We start from the raw sequence: 26,244 nt of genomic DNA, 5'->3' as shown, positions 1-26,244 counted from the left end.
CCTGTAAGGAAAGGGCTTGTATCACCTGTTTCATAAAGGGGGTGTTCTTATTTAGTTTTTCACCATTAATTCACCTTCCCAGTGTGGTTTAGGTAGGGATGTATATCAGTCAGCAGCAGATGGTCACATCACTCTGGACACTAGTCCAGTCATTACATTATCCGTAGTCACTGAGCTATATTTTCCTCCTTCTTCTTGTCTAAATGACAGGAAGAACTATTTTCTCCCTTTAAAAAACTAAAAATTTTGTAGAGAAGAATCTGGTTGGCAAGAAACTCCCTTGAACCAAAAGAATACTTTATAATGCTTTCTGGCTTCTTCCTATCATGTTTTCATTGTAGCTATAAAGTGGATTAAGGCGTTATCTTACTTATTGCCCACCTCATGCAAGTTGCTTAAGACCTGGAATTATTGAAGGCTTTCTGTAAGGTTTCATGTGTGTGAAACTCAAATTAAATTTAAATAAAAGCATCAATGACCAGTAATGACCATAAGGAGTTTGATTCATTCATTCATTCAGTGAAGATGTATTAAGGGATTTTTATGTACTATTTTAGATGCTGAGTATACAGCAGTGAATAAAATAAACTCTTTGCCTTCATGTAGTACATGCTAGGCAAGGGGGAACAGGCAATAAATAAGTTAGTATACAATGTAATGTCAAGTGGTGAAAATATGTGGTAGAAGAAATTAAGATTTTGTCTTAATCAAAAATAATATATTGAGGTCAGAATTTCTTTTCGCAAGTGGACCATATAATACTTTCTCTATGGGCTTTTCCTAAGAAGTGAACATTGTTTTGTCATGATTTGTAACGGAATTTTTAGAGCATAAACTTTGTGCTAAAGTATAACATCCAGAGGAAGAGTGCCCACATCATAAGTGTACAGCTCAGTGAACTTTTTTCATTAGTGGGTACACTACTACTACTCAGGTCAAGAAACAGAATGTTACCAACAGCCCAGAATCCTCTCTCATACTCTTTCCAGTCCCTAACATCCCTCCCAAAGGCAACTGCTGTCTTGACATCTTTGCCACCAACTAATTCTATATGTGTTTAAACTTTAAATAAATGAAGTTGCATAGTCTGTATTCCCTTATATCTATCTGCTTTCTTTCCTTCATTAAGATTATCAGTGTTGCTGTGTGTATTTCATTCTTATTGCTATAACTATAAATATTACAGTATTTCATTCTTATTCTTATTTAATATCACCTTGTCTGAATATACTATGATTTATTAATCAATTCTACTGTTAAAAGGCCTTTGTGTTGTTTCCTGTTTGGGAATATTACAAATAGTGTTACAATGAATGTTATCATGAGTGTCATTTTTTTTTTTTTTTAATTTTATTTATTTATTTATTTATGGCTGTGTTGGGTCTTCGTTTCTGTGCGAGGGCTTTCTCTAGTTGCGGCAAGTGGGGGCCACTCTTCATCGCGGTGCGCGGGCCTCTCACTATCGCGGCCTCTCTTGTTGCAGAGCACAGGCTCCAGACGCGCAGGCTCAGTAATTGTGGCTCACGGGCCTAGTTGCTCCGCGGCATGTGGGATCTTCCCAGACCAGGGCTCGAACCCGTGTCCCCTGCATTGGCAGGCAGATTCTAAGCCACTGCGCCACCAGGGAAGCCCCATGAGTGTCATTTGATGAACATATTTTTGCATCTCTATAGTGTGTACACATAGGAGTAGAAGTGCTTGGTCATGTTATGAATATATTTAATGTTAGCATATATTGCCAAACAGTGGATGCACCAATTCCCATTTTTAGAACAGTGTGTAAGAGTTTGAGTTATTCACAATCTCGTGAACAATTGGTGCTATTCTTTTTTTTTTTTTTTAAATTATTTATTTATTTATTTATGGCTGTGTTGGGTCTTCGTTTCTGTGCGAGGGCCCCCTCCAGTTGCGGCAAGCGGGGGCCACCCCTCATCTTCATCGCGCTGCGCGGGCCTCTCACTATCGCGGACTCTCCCGCCGCGGAGCACAGGCTCCAGACGCGCAGGCTCAGCAATTGTGGCTCACGGGCCCAGTTGCTCCGCGGCACGTGGGATCCTCCCAGACCGGGGCACGAACCCGTGTACCCTGCATCGGCAGGCAGACTCTCAACCACTGCGCCACCAAGGAAGCCCGGTGCTATTCTTTTAAAATATTATTAGCCATTATTGTGTTACTGTAGTTTTACTTTGCATTTCCATGATAAGTAATGATTTTGATACATATTTATGTTTATTGTCTATTTGATATCTTGCTATCGGGTGCCTGTGTAAGTCTTTTGTTCATTTTTTCAGTTGGGTTGTCTATTTTTTTCTTACTGATTTGTAGGAGCTGTTTATATTTTCTAGATACAAGTCCTTTGTTGAATATATGAATTGAAAATCATTTCTTTTACCCTGTGACTTACCTTTTTCACTCTGTTAAAGGTGTCTTTTGAAAAAAACAGAAGTTCTTAATTTTAATGTAGTCCAACTGATTAACCTTTTCTTTTATAGTTAGTGCCTTTGAGGTGCTTAAAATTCTTTTTTTCCATCCTTAATATAGTTTCCTATGTTATCTTTTAGAAGCTTTTGATTTTAAATTTTACATTTAAACCTAAAATACATCTGGAAGGGATTTTTTAAATGGTATGACATAAAATAAAGGTCAAGATTCTCTCTCTCTCTCTCTTGTTTTTCTCGTGTAGGTTTGCTACAGTCCCAGTATCATTTATTAAACATTATCCTTTCCTCAATACAAGTTCTTGGTCCCTCAAGTCCTGGCTTCCTTGTCAGACAGGAACTCAAGTTTTATTCCCACAGCTTCTTACAGCCACACAAAGTGCTACTTACCAGCTAATTTCTACTTCTTTACTGACCAGCCTCATATTTCTTGCTCCAGAGGCCTAAAGATTTGAAAAATACCCCAAAGGGGAAAACTGGCACACAGGTGTCGAGCTCATTCCAATAAGCGTCTTGTTTCTTTGAGTGCTTGACCCCTCTAATTCTGGCTGCTTTGAAGCTCTCCAGTACCTCCAAAATCTTTTTGTTTTGTTTTGTACTTTCTTCAGCTTTTCTGGTTGTTTTTGGTGTGAGTTTTGACCTGCTAGTAGTTACTTTGTCATAGCTAAAAGTGGGAGTTTTAATGGCATTTCCTTCTATGTAAAGAATGATCTAATGACAGATGATTATTTATCTAGTGCTTTAAAAACACCAGAGTAGCAACTTAATTAAATCTTAGACCAGAAAGGAGGACTGGGCAGCCTAAGAAAGACTGAGATATTAAGCTAAGGAAAGAGTACTACAGGTCATAATTCATCAAAAATAAGAGGGACATGAAATTACCATTATCTACCAATATTAGAATATTAGACTGCTATCAAACAAAACATTAATGAAAAGAGTCTGAGTAGGTTATATTAATAACCCAATGAGATTTAACAGACACTTTTCAATGCCTTTTGTAAGAAACACTTCCTTGCTCTTGAATAGGAGCTACCCATTATGGCCCTTCGTCCTATTTCACCTGTTTTCAATGAGAAAAATCACAACTTTTTCTGTAACGAGTTCTCATGGGAATGCTTGCTTATACTCTGCTACCTCTGCAAGAAAAGCAAGAAAGTCCCGACTGCAGAATGTCCTGACGCCAGTTTCGGCGACATGCTTTTTCAGACCTGTGAAAAACAGATAGAAATAAAATCACAACCTCAATGGAGAGCAATGTAAGTTTGAGAGAAACTGTTACAGCTTATATATAATGGGAGATTACAGGTTACATAATAGAAAAACAGAAAATAAAAAAGAGTAATGCACAACAGGGCCAGCCTTCATCCCACCCAGATGATTTTGCCTTCTGCTGACTCCTTGTGGTCCCCTTGTGGCTGCGTGCCCTGTAGAATTTGGGACTCAGATTGGGCTACGCATTCTGGGGAGGGAGATGCCAACATGTCACCTAATTACGGTAAGTCTTTCTCTACATAGTCTTTTTTAGTATCTTTAAAAACTGCTTTGTAGAAGCAGGGACCGAGATGCTAAGATATCTAAAACTGATAGGACGTTACCATCTAACACGTATGTAAAAACAGAGAGATTTTTCTTCAGTCTGGTAGGTGACTTAAGGTAATAATAGCTTGTGGAGAATGGAGGGCCAACTCATTCTGAGAAGTTTAGGGAAGTCATTTTCAAATGAATAGAAAATGGAGCATAATTTTCTAACCTACAATATCAGTTGAGGCCTGTTCAAGAAGCACCTATTATATATCAGATATTATATTGGCTGCTGAATACAAAGATTAATAATATATAGTTGGTCTTGCCTTACAGAAGGGTTCTCAACCTCAACACTATTGGCATTTTGGGCTGGATATTTCTTTCTAGTGGGCGGCTGTCCTGTGCATGTTAAATGTTTAGCAGCATCACAGGCCTTTACTCACTAAATGCCAGTAGAACCCCTCCGCCAATAGTGACAAGCAAAAGTGTCCCCAGACATTGCCAAGTGTGCCCTGGGGGGCAGAATCACTTCCAGCTTAAAACTATTGCCTTAAAGAAATTTAAATCTAGCGGGAGACACTGAGAAATTGATAATTTAAATAATGCAAAGATGGGGAATAGGGAATGAAAACGTGTTTTCAGAAAACAAAGAAGAGGGATACTTAGCTGAGTTTTAGATCCAGAATGGGGTGCAGATAGGGTTATTGGTTGAGTCTGAATTGATTTTGAACTGTAAGTGGATTTAGCTCCCTCACAAGTGAGAGTCAGTATATGCAGCAAGAACGGCATGAAATCTGAAATTAGGCTGTCTGGGTTCAAACCCCAGCTCCACCATTACTAGCAGGGTGAGATTGGATAATTTACTTTTCTCCCTAATATTCCCTCAGGGGAAAATCAGAGTACCTCCTTCAAAAATTGTTGTACAAATAGAGTTAGGGAACCGTGTGACATGCTTAGCTTGATGCCTGCATGTAATAAGCATTCAAGAGATATTGGATAGGGACTTCCCTGGTGATCCAGTGGGTAAGACTCTGCGCTCCCAATGCAGGGGGCCCAAGTTCAATCCCTGGTTGGGGAACTAGATCCCACATGCATGCCGCAACTAAGAGTTCGCATGCTGCAACTGAAAATCCCACATGCCACAGCTAAGACCCGGCACAGCCAAAATAAATAAATAAATATTTAAAAAAAGAGAGATTGGATATCAGTACTGTTGTTGTCATTGTGGTTAATAGCCTTGCAGAAATTCCCTCAATAGGTTTATTCTAAAAGGATATCAAGTCCCCAGCTCAGAGTTACATAGTTCTATTTGGGGGTGTGCTCAGGTTTTCAGCTGCCTGAGTTTTCCAACAGGGAAGTCATTTAGAATGGAGCGTTTGCCACAGACTCCAGCTGAGAATCTTGGCTACAGGGAAGAATCCTGTGAGAGTCACAGGAGAGGTTTCAGATGTCCATTAAAAAAATATACACTGTTTTGTTTTTTTACACACTCCTAAAATAGACAGATTCCAGAAGCAAGGAATCTGAAAGTTACTAAAGAAGGCCTGAGAGTTAAACTGAAACGAGAAATTCAGAGACTAAGTACGTTTGCCAGGTGAGACTCAACCATATGAGGTCTTCAGGACCTTCTAATCACTGAGCCAGACAAAATCTACCTTGTACTCCCCCCAAACAAGCCTTCTGAGTATTTCTGGTTTTATGACTTTTAGCTGAAACGTGGCCAAATACTGTTTAAAAGGCCAAAGGAGACCTATTTCCCTTTTGTGACTCAGATCTATGAATTACATTGTTTTTATACTATGCAAAATATGTGGGAAAACTAGGTATTTTATGTTACTGAGTAACATGAAAAATCTATAATCATAAACAAGTGACATGGTTTCCTACATGTATAAGGTCTAGATATACATACCAACATGCCCTATGGGACAAGTGGGCTTTCCCAACAAGCAGTTTTATACCCAGGAGCTACTCCATTTCATTGTCTATTTATAGTTTGTAGATAGACTACTGTTTTGCTGCTGTCTGTAGTAGTAAAGTAGATGGATTATTTCTAGTAAACGGCATGGCTTTATTAAATATGATTGATCTATTATGGAAATGATCTTTATCAGTTTGCATATGATTCTCATTGCTGACATCTGGCAGTCAATGACTCTGAAAGATTGAACATTCTTGTAGTGGGTCGCTCCTATTTATCTCATGGTCTAATTAAGCTTTTGGAAGAGGTACGTTATTTTAATGACAGGAGGCAGACACATTAATTAAATATTTTGGATATTAACAATATCATTCTGTGGTGTGACAAACAGAATTGTCCAAAAATAACCCTGGAGGATCACAAGGGGCTGCATCCCAGCTCAGCTTCTATGGTTACTTTCCTAAGGGAATGATGACTTCCTATCTCCAGCTGGAGGGGCTGCAACTTCTTATTAGCTCAAGGTCCCGAGATGCTGGATTTCCTAGACGACTCTTATACATAACTGACAAAGCCAGACTCCCTAGCTTTAGGCCTGTGCTGTTCCCTGCAGTAGCCACCAGCCATATATGGCTGTAAAGCACTTGAAATGAGGCAAGTCTGAATTGAGATTGCTGAAAGCATAAAATACACACTGTATTTCAAAGTCTTTGCATGAAAAAAATGTAAAATATCTCAATAATAATTTATTTTCTACTAGTTACTCACTGAAATGATAATATTTTAGATATATCAAGTTAAATAAAATAGACATTAAAATTAATCTTATCCATCTTTAAAAATGTGGCTACTTGACAATTTAAATTATCTATGTAGCATGCATTAAATTCTAGTGGGCAAGAATTACCATATGACCCAGCAATTCCACTACTGGGCATATACCCAGAGAAAACCATAATTCAAAAAGGCACATGCACCCCAATGTTTATTGCAGCACTATTTACAATAGCCAGGTCATGGAAGCAACCTAAATGCCCATCGACAGACGAATGGATAAAGAAGATGTGGTACATATATACAATGGAATATTACTCAGCCATAAAAAGGAACGAAATTGGATCATTTGTAGAGACGTGGATGAATCTAGAGACTGTCATACAGAGTGAAGTAAGTCAGAAAGAGAAAAACAAATATCGCATATTAACGCATATATGTGGAACCTAGAAAAATGGTACAGATGAACCGGTTTGCAGGGCAGAAACTGAGACACAGACGTAGAGAACAAACGTATGGACACCAAGGCGGGGAGAGCAGCAGGGGGGTGGTGGTGGTGGTGTGCTGAATTGGGTGATTGGGATTGACATGTATACACTGATGTGTATAAAATTGATGACTAATAAGAACCTGCTGTATAAAAAAAAAATAAAAGAAAATTTTTAAAAAATTCTATTGGACAGTGATGCTCTAAGCTATCTCTTTATTTTTCTTTTCCCACCAATAGTATTGCTCTTACCTTGTCTTAGAAGGACCCACAGTGCATGTCCAGCAGAGGGCCTTAGTGTTGCCATGACTGAGTGGGATTCATGCCTTCTCTTCTTTTTTTTTTTTTTAACATCTTTATTGGAGTATAATTGCTTCACAATGGTGTGTTAGTTTCTGCTGTATAACAAAGTGAATCAGCTATACATATACATATATCCCCATATCTCTTCCCTCTTGCGTCTCCCTCCCACCCTCCATATCCCACCTCTCTAGGTGGTCACAAAGCACTGAGCTGATCTCCCTGTGCTATGCAGCTGCTTCCCACTAGCTATCGGTTTTACATTTGGTAGTGTATATATGTCCATGTCACTCTCTCACTTCATCCCAGCTTACCCTTCCCCCTCCCCGTGTCCTCAGGTCCATTCTGTACATCTGCATCTTTATTCCTGTCCTGCCCCTAGGTTCTTCAGAACCATTTTTTTTTTTTTTTTTTTTTTAGATTCCATATATATGTGTTAGCATACGGTATTTGTTTTTCTTTCTGACTTACTTCACTCTGTATGACAGTCTCTAGGTCCATCCACCTTGCTACAAATAACTCAATTTCGTTTCTTTTTATGTAAGCCTTCTCTTCTTGTATTGAGCTTTGTGGATCAACTTGATTCTTTCAAGGTTTCCTCTCCTCTCCTCCCCCCATTTTTTTTCATCTTTTTTTAAAAAAAGAGAGTAGATAAAGTAGCCTTTATTCTAGGGTCAGTTTAGCTCTATTGCTGAGACATGTCCCGTCTGGGATCTTACTGAATGCTTTGGATATTTAAAAAACTTCTTCTGGGACTTCCCTGGTGGTCCAGTGGTTAAGACTCCACGCTTCCACTGCAGGGGACACAGGTTGATCCCTGGTTGGGGAACTAAGATCCCACATGCCCTGCAGCGTGGCCAAAAATAAATGAATGAATAAAAGCTTCTTCACACTGACTGGTTGGAATTAGAATGTCTCCTAGTCCTACATGAGCCTTAGGATTGTTCAGATGGATCTTGATAGCTTTTTGCCTGTCCTTGTCGAGTCTATCCACGCGCAGCTTATTGTTAGCAGCTGACTCAAGAGGTCCCTATGCAGATCTGGGTCTCTTTTTCTGCATATCTTCCTTCTTAATGGTAGTTTGTCCCACAAATTGCAGCCACTTCAGTCTCTGCACACTCTGTTTTCTAGTTCCTTAAGTCAGCAAGACATCCATGCTCTGTTTGGTTAAACCCTTCCTGTGTTGTATTCTTGAAAATAACTCCATCTGGAAAGCCTTGGCAGTAGTAGGTCCTACCTCACTTGTTTTGCTTTTCTTTGGGATCACAGTCATCTGCTGCCTTTATTCCAGTGTCTTAAAACAGCCATTTCCTATCATTTGTCCAGTTTTCTAGTTGATTATGGTGGTAGGGCAAGTTCCTTACCTAATCCGTTATGGTAGAATCAGAAATTCAATTAAGAATTTTAATTTACAAAACCATGAGATATCACCTCACATCTGTTAAGATGGCTGTCTTCGAAAAGAACACAAATAAATGCTGGCGAGAATGTGGAGAAAAGGGAACCCTCGTACGTTGTTGGTGGGAATGTAAATTGGTACAGCCACTGTGGAAAACAGTATGGAGGTTTCTCCAAAGCCTATAAATAGAACTACCATATGATCCAGCAATTCCACTCCTGGGTGTATATCCAAAAAATCCCCAAAACACTAACTCGAAAAGATATGTGTACCCCGAAGTTCATAGCAGCATTATTTACAATTGCCAAGATATGGAAGCAACGTAAGTGTCCATCAGCAGGTGAATGGATCAAGAAGATGTGGTATATATACAATGAAATGCTACTTAGCCATCTAAAGGAATGAAATTTTGCCGTTTGCAGCAACATGGATGGACTTGGAGAGCGTTATGCTAAGTGAAATTGTCAAAGAAAGACAAATACTGTGTGATATCACTTATATATGGTATCTAAAAAATACAACAAACTAGTGAATATAACAACAAAGAAACAGAATCACAGAGAACGAACTAGTGGTTACCAATGAGTAGAGGTAGGGTAGTGGGAGGTACAAATTATTGGGTGTAAGATAGGCTACAAGGATGTATTATACAGCACAGGGAATATAGCCAATATTTTGTAATAACTGTAAGTAGAGCGTAACCTTTAAAAATTGTATAAAAAATTTAAAGTTAAAAAAGAAGAATTTTAATTCCGTATTTCCTTGTCAATTGTTAGTTATCTATTCTTTTATTTTTCTTTAGTTACCATACATCCTGTGACATGCATCCTTGACTTATAAAGTGTTGTGTAAATGTACTGTTTTATTACTTCTTAGGCAATGCAAGAAATTTAGAACATTTTATTTATATTTAGCCTCCCTCAAACTTTTGTGCTGTTTTTTCCTCTGTTTTTTTGTCCTCTCTCTCTCTCTACGTATATATGTATATAGAGAGAGTTGACCTCAAGACTTAATTTTTGTTTAAAACAATCAATTTTTATTCAGTTTTACCTATATACTTATCCTTTCCATTAGTCCTCATTCCTTTTTTCCTTTTGTCATTTCCATGCTTCCACCTATGATTATTATTCTTCTGTCTGAAAATCCAATGTTGGTATCTTTTTAGTATGAATCTACTGGAGTGTAAGTCCCTCAGCTTTTATTTATTTGAACATATGTTTATTTCACCTTTATTTTTGAGTAAATATTTGTCTGGATATAGAATTCTAGTTTGGCAGTTCTTTTCTTTCAATATTTTGAAGTATATTTTGGCTTCTACTTTTTTTGTTGAGAAGTCAGCTTTCAATCTTTTTTTTTTTTTTTTTTTTTTTTTTTAGCTTTCAATCTTATTGTTGATTCTTTGGAGGTAATGTGTCCTGTTCTCTCTTGCTGTTTTTAAGATTGGATATATGTCTTTTATTTTCTACCATTTTGCTATGATACAATATGTCTAGATGTGCCTTTCATTTATTCTGCTTGGGAATTCAGTGCATCTTATATCTGTGGCTTAGTAGTTTTTCATTAGTTTTAGAAAGTTATTGGTCATTAGCTGTTGAAATGGGACCTTTTGCTCCCTTTCTCACTCCTTTTGTGCTGGAACTTCAAGATAAGTTAGCCAAGGTTTTACCAAACCACAAATGTTTCTTAAGCAGTGTTCTATACTTTCCATATTTGTTTCCTTTTTCTTCTTTTTTTAAAATTTATTTATTCATTTATTTGTATCTGCATTGGGCTTTTGTTGCTGCTCACAGACTTCCTCTAGTTGTGGCGAGTGAGGGCTAACTCTTCGTTGCGGTGTGCAGGCTTCTCATTGCGGTGGCTTCTCTTGTTGTGGAGCATGGGCTCTAGGCACGCTGGCTTCAGTAGTTATGGCATGCAGGCTCAGTATTTGTGGCTTGTGGGCTCTAGAGCGCAGGCTCAGTAGTTGTGGCACACGAGCTTAGTTGTTCCGCGGCATGTGGAATCTTCCCGGACCAGAGCTCGAACCCGTGTCCCCTGCATTGGCAGGTGGATTCTTAACCACTGCGCTACAAGGGAAGTCCTCTTCCTTTTTCTTCTTTAGTCTGGTGTTTTCTTCTGACCTTTAGTGCCTTCCATTGTGAATTACCATTTGTAGAGATAATTTGAGGCTTGGAATGATGATCTCTTCCTCCTGAGGGAATTTACTTTTGTTTCTGTTGCACAGTTATGGTATGGTGGACCACTTTTATCTAAATAGAGATTGAGCTGATTTGAAGCTGAGATTTAGCCTTTGTGAATACTCACTTCAGACATAGGTTGTAGTCTTTTGGTTTTCTCAAATGAAGACCTTCAGTGTTTTAAACTGTTCCTTCTCCTTGGTACACCCTGGACATCATTTTTGTCACCCAAACTCTGTAAAACTGCTGACTGCCCTGCTAAGCTTCTCAAGCTTTCAGCTGAAGCTTCCAAGCTGACTAATGCCTTCAGGTGAAGAGAGGTTCCCAACATTTGCTTCACCTCTCCAAGCTTCCCTTATTTTTGGAATTGCATTCCCTTAGATGTTTACTTTGGTAGCTCTCCAGTGTCTTCAGAGAGATGATTTTCATGCTTCTTCCTGCTCTTCAGGTTATTCTCAGTGGTGTATCCGTCCTGAATAACTAGTTCATCATTTGCTGGAAAAGGTGATTCCTCATGGTTTGGAATTAGAAGGGTAAAGTATAGAGCATGTCTTTCTTACCAGCTAAAAATTATGCTCCACGAGGGGGTGTCTCCTGCACTTCAGCTCTGCTGTATTGTTAACAATTGTTCGGATTGGCTGTACTTTCTCCTGCCTCAGAGCCATTGCATTTGCTGTTTCCTCTACCTAGAATACTCTGTTGCCTCTCTTCATTTAACTCACTCACACCCATTTTGCAGGCCTTAACTTAAGCTATATTTCACAGAGAAGCCTTCCTTAACCTCCCAGGCAAGGTTAGATTTCCCTGCATTTTTCTTACAGTAATTTGCACACTCAGAATTTTTAAATTAATTATAACTTAATGTCTGTCTTACCCAGACAGAAATTAGGTCTGCTTCCTTAGACTGTGCTAGCACAATGCCTGTCACGTAGTAGACGCTCTCAAAATAAATGAAATCTACGCTGGCATGCTTTAAGGTAGGTTAATATTTCCCAAAATGTGTTCCAGGAAAAAGTGTTCCAAGGTCAAATAACTTTTGGCAGCATGTCATAGTATATCTGCCTTTAAGAAAATCACAATCGGGGCTTCCCTGGTGGCGCAGTGGTTGAGAATCTGCCTGCCAATGCAGGGGACACGGGTTCGAGCCCTGGTCTGGGAAGATCCCACATGCCGCGGAGCAACTAGGCCCGTGAGCCCCAACTACTGAGCCTGCGCGTCTGGAGCCTGTGCTCCGCAACAAGAGAGGCCACAATAGTGAGAGACCCGCGCACCGCGATGAAGAGTGGCCCCCACTTGCCGCAACTAGAGAAAACCCTCGCACAGAAACGAAGACCCAACACAGTCAAAAATAAAATAAATAAATAAATAAATAATTAAATAATTTAAAAAAAAAAAAAAAAGAAAATCACAATCGGCACTGATGTATTAAAAAATCTTAGAAATTTCATAGGAAATAAAGCTGTTCAACTTTGCTTATTCCTGAGTTTAACACTTTTTAAAAAAACCTGAATATTTACTCTGCAGAATGCTCTTCAAAAATAATCTGGTTAGATTCTTTCTAGAAATGAAAAAGAGAGTTTTTAGGTTTTAGGGAAAAAAAACTTCATCCAGAATGATTAAATGTATTACAAATTCTGGATGAGTGATATCAAAGTCAAAGAGGCTCAAAGGGCAACTCCATTATAGCAATATTTACAGGACTGGAGTTGGGCTGGCATGGACAAAAGATTTCATGCTTCCAGTTTACTACAGTCTATCTACATAACTCCACAAGTGGCGTGAAAAAGGAAGGTTTCAAACACTGATCTCAAGAACTTGTCGTCATGAGCTAAAAAATATATATTGAACTGACTGTTTCAGTCCCACATGATTCTTTGGCAGTCAGGCAGCCCCAGCCAATATGTGGCATTTCCCAGATTTGTGTGGACAATTAACTAGTTCTTGCATCAAAGATTAATGATATGAGAAGGAAAATCAGATGCAAATGGCATTTCAGCTGGTAAATAAAACAATTTTTTTTCAGAGAATTCCCAGTGGCTAATTGTAAATTGAAAATTTTTTCTTTCATCATTAAGCAAGTAATAACTAATTTACATTTATTCCTATTGGCTTTCCCTCTTCTCTTGCTCTTCTCCTGGCTCCTTCCTTTATTTAATACATTTGGAAATTATCACTAGAAGTATACCATAATACTCCACATCTGTATAACTGCTCCATTTGGTATATACCAAATATACCATTATACTCCATATCTGTATAACTGCTCCTTCCCCCAATGCTTGTGGGCTATTGACTTGACCAGACTTTATTTCTATCACAGAGTTTGAGATTCAGGGATCCACACTGGATGGATCCCATTATCACCTGTGGATGAATCTCAAGTCTACATGTCTTTATTCATGACAACTGGACTTCAATCTCAACTATCTTTTGGACATGTTCTAATGATTATTCTAATAGCATCTCAAATTCATTATGTTCAAACCTTAACTGAACATCCATAATACTTCTGGCTTGGTACTTAGTATATGATAGACTCTCACAAAAAATTCCGGTTCTCTTTCTTGAATCAAACATGCTTATTCTCATGATTCTCTCTATTTTTTTTTTTTTTTTTGTGAAGGAGACTGTATTGTGAATCAACTACACTTTTAACAATCCAGCATCTTTCCTCTAGTTTCTATTTTTCTCCCCATTTTTTTCCTTCAACAACTATTCAACTAACTCCTATGTTTTTTTTTTTTTTTAAGTTTAATTTTTATTTATTTATTTATTTATTTATGGCTGTGTTGGGTCTTTGTTTCTGTGCGAGGGCTTTCTCTAGTTGTGGCAAGTGGGGGCCACTCTTCATCGCGGTGCGCGGTCCTCATTATCGAGGGCTCTCTTGTTGCGGAGCACAGGCTCCAGGTGCGCAGGCTCAGTAATTGTGGCTCACGGGCCTAGTTGCTCCGCGGCATGTGGGATCTTCCCAGACCAGGGCTCGAACCCGTGTCCCCTGCATTGGCAGGCAGATTCTCAACCACTGCGCCACCAGGGAAGCCCCTAACTCCTATGTTTTTAGGAAACTATGTTGGGGTATAATAATTAGGAGGACACAGTTAAGCTCATCATAAATTTTCAGTCTGGTAGAAAGTCAGGGAGAGAAACGAGTAATAAAGTGACAAATACAGAGGTGAGTGTAGGGTAGGAGGAGCACAGACAAGGACACTAACCCAGCTAGGGGGAGTCACAGAAGATTCTCCAGAGGAGAGGACAAGCATGCTGGGTTATGAAACACAAAGATTATCCCAGAGAAAAGCAAGGGAGGTGAATGGTGACAGGAAGAATTTTTCAGGAATTGGAAGTAAATGTTATGTGAACATGCCCCACTCTGCTTTAGGAAGGGCAGAGGTTGGGGATATAAACAAGGCGGTTCATAGGTCAAGATGCTCCTTGAGTACCAAGTTAAAGGGTACATCTTGAGGGTAGAGTACCAGTGATGGTTGGCATTGGGCAGGGCTGGGTGACTGGTTCTGGCCAATGGGCTGTAAAGGAGGGTGACAGTGAAAAGCCATTGACTGCTGCTTTCCAGTCTTTGTTTCCCTGTCATATCAAGTGAAGAAATGGGCTCTTTCAGATGGTGCAGTTAGGAAAGTTGAGACCCCACTAGCCTGTGTTGTAGAATCACTGTAAAAATATCAGTTACCCTGGAGGGTTTTTCTGACTTGGAGCAGAGATTTCTCAACCCTGCTGAGATTTTGGGGTCATTTCTTACCCCAGAAGAATATTGGCTATCTTGGTGGCTATTCATTCATAGAACATCTTTCTTTCTATGCAATCTAAAGTTGCTCCTCCCTTCTCAACCATCATCACATAATATATAGCAATTATCACCACATGAAACTATCTTTCATTTGTTTATTGCATATATTTCTTTTCCAGAATATGAACTGTGCAAAGCAATGACCTGTTTCTCTCATTCACCGGTCAATGTCTAGTACATAACACGAAAAATACTATTATTTTAAACTGAGGATGATGGTTTTGTAGAAAAAGTGAGCAAAGGGCACAAGACTCATTCAATCATTTTGTGAACTGCTTAGAGAGAGATTTGGTTTTATTTCTTACGTATTATGCACATTAAAGGAGAGAGTGGAAAGTATTATACAGATGATTTCAGTCAGAGAAAGAGGCCTGAGCACCTATTGGGGTGTGAAGATAACAATAAGAGAGCTCAGAATTCAATTAACTTGAATCATTGCTGTTGTCATTACTGATTTCACACCTTGTGATGGTAATAACTTATGGTGGCTGATTTGGGGACTTCCGGTATTTTATGGTTTGTGTGTGTGTCTTGCAGGTAGCCCTTTTGTTATTTGTTTCACACAAGTACATTTTGAATCCTGATCTCTGTTACTGCCAGGACTTCTGCCCCTATTGCTCCTATTGATTTTCCTAAATTAAGATATAAAGTTACCATGACAGATAGCAATGCCTGATATCTGGAGACTAGATGATGCTAAATAAAAAAATGTCCTAGTTTCTGACTTGTGAACCATGAATTTTTGAGCAAAATATGAGGTCACTATGCAAAACAAATTACTGGCATGCCGATGACCACTAAGACAATATGATGAATGGATAGACATTGAAACAATAAGTCTATAAAAAATGTTAAGATTTAGCTATTCAAGTCTAACAAACTTAGGGTTCTCTTACAGGTATACTTGCAGGGTTTACAAAGTATTTTGCTAGCTTTCCCTGCTGAACTTGAATTCTTGCTGGTGGTAAATTACTGAGTCATATAGAATTTGGTTTGAGGTTTGTCTCTTTCACTTATCTGGATAACCTTGGTCAAGTTTCTGAACTTTATCATGGTCCATAGTTGTAAAATAAAGACTAACAAATTGTTACACTAGGTTGTGGTAATAATTAAATAATCTGAAGTAGTAAAGGGCTTACCAAAGACCTGGACCAACTGATATTAGCAATTGCTTTGGGGATATTATATTAGAAATATTATCGAATTTTTTTTTCTTCTCAATAATCTAGTGGGATTCTTCCATGGGACAGTAAATGGGAGGGTCAATGTTACATGATTTGTTCTCTTTCTGTCTCTTTCTGGCAGAAAGAGGAAATAGAGAACTTTCCTGGTGCTGGAAGGAGGAGTATAGTCTATTAGATTATTATTCACATATATTCACATACCTTTTCCTCACCACCATGGATGGAGTTTACATCACTACCTCATTCATGTTGGATTTGGTCATGTGACTTGATTTGGCCTCACAGTAGGTGGAAAGTACTCTGACTGATGCAAAGGCCAACCGATATGGCATAAGCACAAGCTTGAACTGTGTTCCTGTGGTTGGGCTTGAGCTCTTGCAACTTCTGGTCATGAGAATAATGTGACCTGAGTAGTCTACTGGGCCAATGAGGATGAGAAACAGGAGACGGTGATTTGGATCTAATCTTCAGCTTGGAGCTAAGCCAGCCAAGCCTGCCTAGGTTCAGCAATCCCCAACTCTTAGCCCACAGATGCATGAATGAAAACATATGGTGGTTGTTTTAAGCCACTTAGTTATTGAAATGATTTGTTCACAGCATTACTGTGGCAATAGATGACTGATAAAAAGAGCCAAAGAGAAAGAAGTCATAAGAAGAGCAAGGATAAGAGGCAAGGTCTTGACCATTCTTTTCTCTGGGAGAGAAACTCTGGGAATGGGGAGAGGCAGGTAAAAAATGCCAGGTATATTTGTGTGAATCCCAAAATTTTTAGACTAATGCTTCACTTTCTCATGTGTATCCTAGGAAGTTTGCAAGCCTGTCAGAGAAATTTTCTTTCTAGTGTAGTGTAGCATCCAACATAGTGCAGGAGCAATAAAGTAGCATCAGTGGAAGGAGGTGCAAGTTAGATGGTTCTAAGATTGCTATTTAAGTCATCCTGAGTTTGAATGTGACATGTAGGGTATCCAGAATTTCCATATGTTCCAGGATAGAACTGGTGGACATGAAGATGCCTAGGGCAAGAATAAAAAATTTCAGAATGACAGGAGAATATGACAGAAACCATAGATTTCAGGCTTCAGTACAATGGCTCCCCAAGCCAGAAGGGGTTACCCACGTATCAGTAGATGGTTACTGTGGACACCTGGAATCCAGACAGGAATGGGGACGCCTTCACATAGGCCAGTGAGAATTGGGAGAACAGCACAAGAAGCAGCAGCTCCCTACCCTGCTGCCCTGTGTATTCTTCTGGTCAACTATATCCCTACACATAACCTTAGGAAAGTGAAGAAAACTGTGAATCTTTTTGAAAGAGGTTAAGAACCTGACAGAAGATATTTCTATTAAACTGGAAGAAACTATGTTCTCTACTGCCGTCATCAAGATTTGAGCTCTAGAGCAAGATAAGTTCAAATTATAGTAAACAAACACTTTCTTTTTTTCACACCTTAATGATAGCATATATTTTGGCTTCAGTATAATATTGTTAATTATCATCATCATCATCATCATTATTTCTTTTGGAAAGATTATCTGGTCTAATTCTTCCAATAATTCTTGAATCCTCTTAAACACCATCAGAGACAGAGCATTTACTCTCTCATTCCATTTCTGAATAGCTACAAATACTAGAATGGTTGTCCTTATATAGAGCTAAAATTGATCTTCCTGTAGCTCATAGTCAGAGTCTTGTTTCTATCCCATGAAGTCATGTAGACATTTCTATTCCCTCATCCACATGACAGTTGGACTTACCTCATAGCTAGTAAAGGGAAAAAAAGAACTGACTATAAAGTTTTTAATGTATCCCTAGATTTAACCATGCTTCTCATATTTATAGTTCACACATTTTCAATGAAAGCATCAAAATTGAGAACTGCCACATACTGGAACAGGAGGTTAAAAAATTGTGTACCAAATAAAGGATTGGGGGACATTAGCTTGGCAGAAGTTTTTTTTTAAAAAAAAAATGACCTGGGGATTTAATTGGTTAAAAGATTAGCATGATATTGAAAGAGCAATCATGCTGCTTTTAATGGAAGGGCAGTATCCCACATGATAAATAGTAATTGTTCCAGTGTTTTCTGTGTTGGTAGTGTCATACATAAATCATCTCAATATCCAGTCTTCCTCCTCAACTCTTTCCTTTCCTTCAACCTCTACATCCAATCAAATACCAAGTTGTATTACGTCTACCTCCTTAAGAACACTTGAATCAGTTCCTTCTCTCCACCCCTACTGCTGCTACCTGAGTTTGCACTACCAGTATCTTTCTATGTGTAGTCCTGTAATAGTCTTCCTGCTGGTCTCTTTCTTCTCAGTTGTTTTCCACATTGAAACAATAATCTTTCTCAAATGCCAATACGATCTCATCTCTTTCATGTTTATTCCAAGGCACGTTGAATCTACTCTTACTACAACTAATCTTAATTTCTTCACACCTCTCATGCTGTGAGTTTCTTGCTGTGCTTAATGTAATTTTAGTGACTAAGGTATGTATTTTTTATACATGACTTTTTAAGCACAAGCCTAATATTCCACCAGGCTCAATCAAAAAGAGTGGTATTCTTCACTGCTGGGGGAATATCTGGCTGAGCTGGACTTACTAAATTACAAATTAAATGGCGGTCTCAAGTGGGGGCTCGGATGGATTTTTAAGGGCAATTTTGACTACTTGATTTTTGCTGAGCCCCATGGTAAAAATTGATTTCATTGTCACTTGTGAGATAGTGAAATAGTAATGCCATTGTTCTTTATCATTTTTATTTTGATAAAAATAAATTTCGTGAGATAGAAAAATTTTAAGCATAATTCTCAGGGAGGGAATTATCTTAATTTGAAAAAATACTTTGAGAGGTGTTTGGGCTTGAAGGTGAGATCTTTGGGAACCAGTCTGAAGCTGGCAATAAGGATGAAGAAGAGGTGGAATCTATTTTACATAATACAATAAAAAAATTTTAAATTAAAGTTGCTCTTTAAAATTTAAAGGACTGCTGAGGACCAAAGATTTCAGAGCTATTTTTTAAATTTATTCATTATTCATTCTACAAGGGAATGAACTGAGGGTTAGAGAAGTTAAGCCATGGTGGTTAATCATGCAGGTTTTGCACTTGAGTTCAGTTCAGGAACCCAAACTTTCTAGCAGTAGGACTTGAGGAAGTTATTTAACTTTTTAAACTTTCAGTTTCATATGTATAAAGTGGAAGTTATAACAACACCCAAATCATAGGGTTCTTATGGGAGATTAAATGAGAATCCATGTAAAGCAGTTAGCATGTTACTTGGCACTTACTAAGCATGTTCTAAAAGTCTTTATTTTCTCCTTTTTACCTTTTTCCTTTTCTTATTTTACTTTTGCCCAAGTCCCCAGAGCTAGTGAATGGTTTTACATTCTTAACTAGTTCATTCTGATCCAAACTTCAGTGCAATTGTATTATGCACTCTGGTGATTATTTGTGCTACCAATCACACATAACAAGATGGGGACTTTAAAAAATCTTATCAGGTAGCTCTATAATCTCTTTATTGGGGTATGGAATTATTATTATTTTTATTTTATTTTATTTTTTCTGCTTAGACTGCTACCTCAACTTTTTTTAGCAAGAGCATATATCTTTTCTTTGAGGATCTGCTCTTTTTTCACCACCCATTACACTGGATTTGGTGGGGCTGCCAATTTCAGCATCTTGGCCCCATGGCCAGGCCCCATGGCCACACATGTGATCATAAGATCTATTATAGGATTGTATCGTTTCAGATGCAGTGATAATTCTGATTGTTGGACATGTGTCTTAAGTTGAGGTATTGTGATAAATAGTCTGACTCCATATTTTGGTGTTTGACTGCTGAGAAGCTTTTCAGCCTACCCTTTCCTCATCCCTTCTGCCTCACATCTGGGCAAGATGATAAGCAAGGCCAGGGCTTCTCCTTGGGTGCTGATGGGAGATTCAAACCAGGCAAGCACCTGCCCAAGCATGGGAACCCTCACTGTAGCCCCACTTATTAATCACAATAAAAGCCTCAAGCCAGTCTCCTTTCTTTGTTCTCTCAGGCCATTTTCTGACCAGCATGGAAAGTCTGCCCCACTCTCTCCAGAAAGCCTCATTATGTAAGTAATAAGCCTTTTTCATACCCTCATGGTGTGTGTGTATGTGTGTGTGTGTGTGTGTGTGTGTGTGTGTGTGTTTCCTCAGTCTTGACACCTGATTCAAACTTTGGGTAAGGAACCATACTGCCTCTGAAGAATGGCAATAACAGATGAAGTGGGTCTCTTGGTCCTCTTGAATTGTGAGGTCTAATGAAATGACCTCTAGCTGCCAGTTGCCAAGTCTCCTACAACATGGACAGGTAAGAGAGAATAGAGCCAGCATCCAGAGAAAAGCAAGAGACTCAGTGAGAAAGTCTAAATGGCACTTAAGTCCTAGAATCCACCCCCAACTTCCCAGTTACATGAGCTAATAAATCTCCCTTTGTGGCTTAAGCTAATTTGTTGCTTTCAGTAACTTCCAACGTAAAGACTCCTGTCTTAAAGATATCTTAATGGGCTCTAGGCATAAAAGATAAGACCCCAAGGCCCTGAGAATTAAAGAAAGTTTTAGAAAAGGAGGCTGAGATGCTCTCTGTGGGATGAGAAAATATATATATTTTTTGTTCTGTGGCTCTTTAGTATGAAGAGAGATGACAGAAGTATGCTACATCAGGGAAATGCCAAGAGAGGACCCTTGGTGACAGGGTGGTTGAAGGGTCCTTGGGGAAAGGAATGTCTAGTAAAAATCTTAAAATTGCTGTGTGATTCCTCCTCATGTTCCCTGATCTTCAGGAAGGTGTTCAGCTCTCGTTAGTGCTTTGATGTAGCTTTTGTGGAAATGGATGGAATGGCTGTTGAATTTCATATTTGATTTGCTGAGGAGTGAAAGAGATTCCACCTGTGAGAAGGCAGAGGATGCATGATTTTGTTCACAGAAAACCTCAGGAGGGATTTGGGCTTGTATAGGCTGTAGAATCAGGGGAGGGGATTTGGGGACAATTTTACTTGGAGCTCAAAGGGTAGAGGATTTCATGTTAAATATAGTTTATAGTGAATAAGAATGGGCCTAGCATTCTTTTTTTTCCCCAAATCTTGTGGGTATCATTTAGTAATTTTATTTCCTCTGTGCACTAAGTAGTAATGTGATAGCTTGCAAAAGTTCATTTTCTTTATGTGCCTAATTGATGTCCATGTCATAACCTAGGTGCTGGGGAGAGCTCACTCATTATATGCTCAAAGAAAGATTTAAATAAAGCAGTACAGGAAAAAAATCTATTACTGCAGATACTAAAAGAACAGTCCATAATTTTAGTTTTGGTTGTAATTCTTTTATATTGATTGAAACTAAGGGCTCATTAACTTAGTTTTGCTATATTTTTGCTAAGTAGAATATCAGAGTATATTTATTAACCCAGCATTTTGTATGAATTTTTCAAATCTTTGTATCAAGACTTTTTCAAAGTCTATTGTATAAATAGAGTAATCATATTATTTATGTAGGTTTATAAATTAACATTTTTTTAAAAAAGTACTTAATAAGCATGTAGAACTATTAGAATCCCAGAGCAAGAAGGGGCCTTAAGTATCATCGTGTTCCCTGAATTTTTAGATGAGGAATTGAGGCTGGGGGAAACTGAGTGTCTTGCTCAAACCATACATGTGGGACGGAAACCAGACATGGATGTGTGGCTTTGGTCAAACCTTTTTTCCACCATGCCGTTTTCCTGTCTATAAAAATGAAGGGGATGGACTAGATAATTTTTATGGTTCTTTTCTCCTCTAAAATCCATTTTTTAAAAATCTAAGGATTTGGGTAATTTCTATATTTGTACCAAAACTTCTAAGTAACTGGCAACAAATAACTACTTCTCAGAACACATGGAACTGCAATGTGTCTTGTGGGGCAGACCAGCTCTCAACATGCTTCTACAATCCAGGAAACCACGCAGCTTTTAGTTACTCTGCGGCCTGCCATGCAATAGAATACTTTCTCTGGTTGCTCACATTATCCCAGCCCTTTGTGTAAGGTACTACATTTCAGAAATAAACAGTTTCAACTAAGAAAGGAGATGTAAAACCGTATGAACTCAGCTCAGCAATCAAGGAGCAAGGTTTTATTGAATTCCTGCTGTGTGTTTAGCATGGCGCCAGAGATGAAATTGGATTAAAAGGAAGTGTGAGACATGGACCCTATGTTCAATGGCATCATCCAGGGGAGGAGATAGAGCTGTCTTAGAAAAAATAACAGAAAAATGGTACGCTATGTTGTGTGGTTCTGACACCAAGTGAAACAAGATTTCCACGAAGGAAGAATGATCTTTTTAGCTCCCTAGTTCTTTACACTTCTCTTAGGCATTTTATTTTTTCCATCCTCTAGAAATAAAGTTTAGATAGTTAGGATGGGATATTCAGGGTTTTTAAAACAAAGATGAAGAATTTTGACCTGATGAGATAAATAAAAGAAGTCATCAATGGGAATTCCCTGGTGATCCAGTGGTTAGGACTCTGAGCTTCTACTGCAGGGGGCACGGGTTCAATCCCTGGTCAGGGAAATAAGATTGTGCATGCCATGTGGTGTGACCAAAAAAAAAAAAAAAAAAAAAGAAGTCATTAATATGTGTTTGTATAGGTAAGTGAAGTGAGGAAAATGTGATTTTAAGATTAGCGTCAGGCAATGGTATGCAAGCTGAATTGAGAGAAGCCTGAATGAAGGAAGTGAGACCAGTTTCAGTAAGCTTAGATGATGTAATGTAGATGTGTTATGTGATGCGGGTTGTGCAACAGCTCCAAAAGGCAGTGGCTTAACACAGTAAAGCTTTATTCCTCTTCATGTTGTGGTCAGTATAGGCGAGTAGGGCACTTAATGCTACAAAATCACTTACAAACCCATGTAATTTGTAAACTGCAGGTTTACCATCTTTAACTTGTGGTTTCAAGGTTACCTTAGAGTATACACAACTATCACACTGGAGGGAGGGAGATGAAGAGAGAGAAGAGACAAACTATTTCTGCTGATTTCAGACAAACTATTCTGACTAATCTCATGGGGTCACCGAGAAGCAAGGAGATCTTGGAATGTAGTTTAGCAGTGGGACCTGGAAGAGGAAACTGGCCTGTGAGCAGCTTCGCCAGCTTCCTCCCTGTGGGTCTCTAGGAAATCAATTTTGATAAACAGAAAAGCACTAACACTTCCTGAGTGAGACATGAACTGTGCAACACAGAAATATTTCCAACACTTGCCTGATACCGATCATTTGAGGTACTTACTAAAAATGTTGATTTGGGATCCCTCACCCAGACCTTCTGAATCCAATTCTCCAGAAAAAAGGTCTTGGAATCTGTGTTTTTACTCTGTTCCAGATGATTTTTATCACTAGGCAAGTTTTGAAAACCTTGCTTTACACAAATACAACTTTATGTGTAGGAGCTATTTTTATTCCCCATTTTACACATGAGGTTATTGAAGTTAATTAACTTGCTCAAGGTCACAGAACTGGGGTGTGGCAGAAATGGGACCTGAACTTGGCCTTACCAGACCCTGTAGCCTAAGCACTGAAATTTTCTTCCATCCTGCTTCCCCTTGAGAATCCATATTAACTGGAACTAATTATTGAGGGAACCCATGGAACCATGGAACTCTAGGAGTTTTTTATATATATATATATATATAGTTATTTATATATATATATATAGTTATTTATATATATATGAGTTATATATATATATGAGTTGTATATATATTCTAATAAATGCTATAATATCAGATTTTGAATTTTCTATGTCTGAATAACAGGGTATATCCATAAACAAACAGAAATCATGACATTCCAGGCCCCAACATCTTGCCCCTTTAATAGCAAGAGAAGTCTAACACGTATGTAATGCATGTTCATTGTTGCTGTTTTTTTATGGATCTCAGAAACTAAGAACAAACTGAGTTAGTTTAGTGGCACCTGGAAAGAAAAGTGTGGCAATTTGCAGGAAAAATGCCTCATCATCTTCCAGGATGGGATAAGTAAGTCTTTGGTCAACTGACTGGCTGGAAAGTCAGTCAGGGATGATGCTGTGAAAAGCAGGATAAACACATAAACATCCTGGAGCAGGAAAATGTCACCTTGGTAATGACAAGTAATCCCTGAGAGTAGAAATGTGAGTGAACAATCTTCAGTGATGAAAAACTCAAAGGTGAGGAGAATTTGCCACTCAGAAAAACAGAAAATTCTGTTTCTAGGTTACTCTAAAGCAGAAGTTGTTGAACTCTAAAATAGGCTGTGGAAGTGTCAGCAAGAAGTAGTGATTGCTAGAGCTGCACGGGCAGCCCGAGAGCTGATCACTGGGTCAGATCTTCCTCGCTTTCCAGTGGAATATCTAGGTACTCATAACGGATGGTGGGAGCCTTGAATGATCAAAGGATGCTGGCTAGGAGGAGACATAACATGAGAAAGTTAGCTTTGGGTGCCAGAGTTGAATACACAATAAATGCATTGAGCAGCCCAAGCCAGCAGACAACGTAGCAGCAAAATGACCACGCCAATACACCAAGCACTGTGTGGGCGAATCCTATGAGGAAGTGTGGCATTACAAGACTTCACGCCTGCCTGCTTGAAAAGATTTTTTTCCCTTTGGGAACTGTTATAGGTTGAATTGTCTTCCCCCAAATTCATATGTTGAAGTCCTACTGCCTATACCTCAGAATGTGATCGTATTTGGAAATAGGGTCATTGCAGATGTAATTAGTTAAGATGAGGTCATACTGGAGTAGGGTTCACCCCGTATCCAAAATGATTGGTGTCCTTATAAAAAGGAGAAATTTGGACAAGACTCACATACGGGAAAAACGCCATGTAAAGATGAAGGTTGAGGTCAGGGTGATGCAGCAAAAGCCAAGGAACACCAAAGATTGCCAGCAAAGCACCAGAAGTGAAAAGAGAGGAATGGAACAGATTTTCCCTCACAGGCTCCAGAAGGAGCTAACCCTAATGACACCTTGACCTAGGACTTCTAGCCTCCAGAACTATGAGACAGTAAATTTCGGTTGTTCTAAGGCACCCAGTTTTTGGTACTTTGTCACAGCAGTCCTAGCAAACTAAGGCAGGGACTATAAATGACAATGAGAAAACTAAAGCTAAAATACAAATAAAAGTCCCCCCTTGGGGGATTTTGGGAATTGTAGAATATAGTTGGCTGTGTGGTATAAATGAAAAATCAGACAGATCTGTGTTTGAAACTTGGCATTCTTGTGTTCTGGGTAGGCATCCTTGAGCAAGTTATTCAGCTTCTCTGAGCCTCAATGTCGACCTAAAAAAAAATGAGGAAATAGTGTTTGGTTTTTGTAAGGATTAAATAAATAGCTCTATTTCAATTACTGTCTCAAAAATGTGTTTTATTCCATTCACTGCTTGATATGTATTATTTCACAACAAACCAATGATCTATGGTGTTACTTTCATTTATGGGAAGGAGGTTAGGCTCATGAGTCATTCAGTTAATAAGAGCTCTTTTAAAACGTAGGCCTGTCATCTAAGGCCAAGGTCACAAACACTACACCTCCCACCTCCCTGGGCTATCTGCCCAGTGAAGAAAATATAATATCTGTTGCATTTGCTTTTTATTAGTTTTATATAATATATAAACACATATTATCTAAATATATATTATATCTATTTATTTTTTATATCCATTTAATTTTTATTTTACATTCCAACTTGGACTTGCTTGCTGGGCTGTTTCCTTGGTTTCTGAATGGGAGCTTGAATCAGAAGTATGACTCCTTCATGATTCAGGGCTCTCCAGCAAAATGATTAAATAAGGATTAATATGGCACCAAATAATAAAGGTATCAGAATTATACTTAATGTACAAATATTAAGCCAAATGAGAAAAACATTCATCAATTATCTTTTACAGAAAAAGACTTTTGCTCTATCCAAAATGCAACAAATTATGGTATATCAGACATCCCTCTATGATTGAAAATTTGATATATGTTTGTTTGTCATTTCACTATAATACCTGAGGACATAATTTTTTTTTTTTTATAATTTTTTTAAAAATTTTATTTACTTATTTATGGCTGTGTTGGGTCTTCGTTTCTGTGCGAGGGCTTTCTCCAGTTGCGGCAAGTGGGGGCCGCTCTTCATCGCGGTGCGCGGGCCTCTCACTATCGTGGCCTCTCTTGTTGCGGAGCACAGGCTCCAGACGCGCAGGCTCA

General features: G+C 38.6%; 1 long non-coding RNA gene across 1 annotated transcript in view; it reads left to right on the top strand.

Annotated features, from left to right (window-relative positions):
• Positions 1-26,244, top strand: part of LOC137769329 (uncharacterized) — a 379,176-nt gene that overhangs the window by 60,519 nt on the left and 292,413 nt on the right. Inside the window, exon 4 of the long non-coding RNA XR_011074947.1 lies at positions 20,058-20,114. This is a non-coding gene — a long non-coding RNA (uncharacterized lncRNA). The remainder of the gene's footprint in view (positions 1-20,057; positions 20,115-26,244) is intronic.

The sequence above is a fragment of the Eschrichtius robustus genome, chromosome 9, assembly GCF_028021215.1.
Source record: "Eschrichtius robustus isolate mEscRob2 chromosome 9, mEscRob2.pri, whole genome shotgun sequence".
NCBI lineage: Eukaryota > Metazoa > Chordata > Mammalia > Artiodactyla > Eschrichtiidae > Eschrichtius > Eschrichtius robustus.
Note: the sequence above shows the minus strand (reverse complement) of the source record. Positions and strands in the feature narration are given on the sequence as shown.